Source organism: Cyprinodon variegatus, unplaced genomic scaffold (assembly GCF_000732505.1).
Source record: "Cyprinodon variegatus isolate N-32 unplaced genomic scaffold, C_variegatus-1.0 Scaffold1115, whole genome shotgun sequence".
Lineage (NCBI taxonomy): Eukaryota > Metazoa > Chordata > Actinopteri > Cyprinodontiformes > Cyprinodontidae > Cyprinodon > Cyprinodon variegatus.
In genome coordinates, this window is record NW_015151568.1 from 82684 (window position 1) to 84380 (window position 1697).

Consider the following 1697-nt stretch of genomic DNA (forward strand, 5'->3'; position numbering starts at 1 on the left):
CATGCTCAGCAGCTGTCAATCAGCTGTGCGGCCCCCCCTCCACCCCACATAGATTAACAACCTGAGCCAATTCCGCCCCCTAGTGGCTAATCATTAAACTAAATGATGTATGGAAAGCAACTGCTGTCAAAATCCGCCTCTCCTTTCACTGGGATGCTCTAATAGTTTCCCAACTTTTTTTTCTTACCATGAGTTCCCCTCTCAGTCAAAAGTATTGATGATTGTCCAAAAGTGAAACGTACAATAACTGATAAAAAAAAAAAAAAAAACTTAATCTTTTAATTTGCTTAATCTTTTATTTCCATCTCAAAAAAAACAACATAAATATGTTGCTTGGTTAGAAAGGAAGCAAAAAAATAAATAAATAAATAAAATCATATTATAAATCTGTATTTATAAAACTGGAGCTCCTGTGAGTAACTCCCTTATAATTCCATTTAAACTGCAGGAGTTACAAACAAAATACAGAAAAAAAGTATAGTTACACTGACTTAATTAGTTTTATTTTGTTTTCATCCACACACATGGGCTGCTTTGATGAACTCTGGTTGCTCAGGGTGAAAAACAGCACATCCCAGGCTCTTCTCTGCATCCAGAATGTTCCTCTTGGTTTTTCATTTGTGTCAAAGCTGAACTCAAATAAGAAAAACTTGCTTTTTGGTTGATAAAAGCTTGTGTAATTTTTTTTATTTATTTTTTTATTATGTCCTCACAAAGCAAAACAGACCCCAGCCATATTTTATTTTACTACCTAAGAAATGAAATATTTCATGTACCCCTTGCAATGCACTCACGGACCACTAGGGGTACAAATAACCCCTGGTTGGGAATCACTGATCTAATGGGGTGTATTTATTACAGAAACTATTTCAAAACACAATAACCTTCTATGGCTTCTCTTTTATTCTTTTAAAAAACATGACTTGATAAAATTATTATAGTAAATTAGAATTTCTAAAAACTTACCTGGCAAGTGGGGGATATTTTTTGGTGTAAGTTTGTCTTTTTGTGTTTGCAGTCAACATATTTTCTCTCAGATAAAACCTTCAACCTTCCTTATTCACATGTAAGTTTATCTGGTTTGCTGCATCTGTGTCACACTGACAGAAAACTGAGTTAGAAAAATAAAATAAACAAATTGTTTTAAACTAAAAGGTCAAATAAAGGTCTTTCAAATACCTTTATTTGACAGAATATATTTTTTAAGAAAGAGGCAAATGTTTGACTGCATGTCCACCTGCCTCACAGAGCTACAGACACACACAGCGTCACTGTGTTGCCATGGCAGCGGCTGCTTTCCTTTTCCGTTGGAGGGAAGAGGCCTTTCTTTTCTCCTTTATACCCTCCAGCTTCAATCAAGGCACCTCCCACAGCTGCAAGTGGGAGCTGTGGGAGTGGCACTGGTAATTAAGGGTTAGTGCTTAGAAGGCAGTTTGGCCTCGGGCCAAATATCTCAAAAGCGAAGGGTGTAGTTCTACCCTACATCGCCGTCAAGGAAACTCACAGCGAGTGTAGTTTGAAGTGAGTATTGGGAGGAAGGAGCCACTGATTGGGAAAGGATGAAAAAATGATGAATTCCCACAATGCACCTTGAAAAGTAGCCCACAGAGATGGTCAGTAGACGAGCTAATATATCCCAGAATACTTTGCAAAGCTAAAGTATTCATCAGTCCAATATTTTATTGTTTATCTTTTAA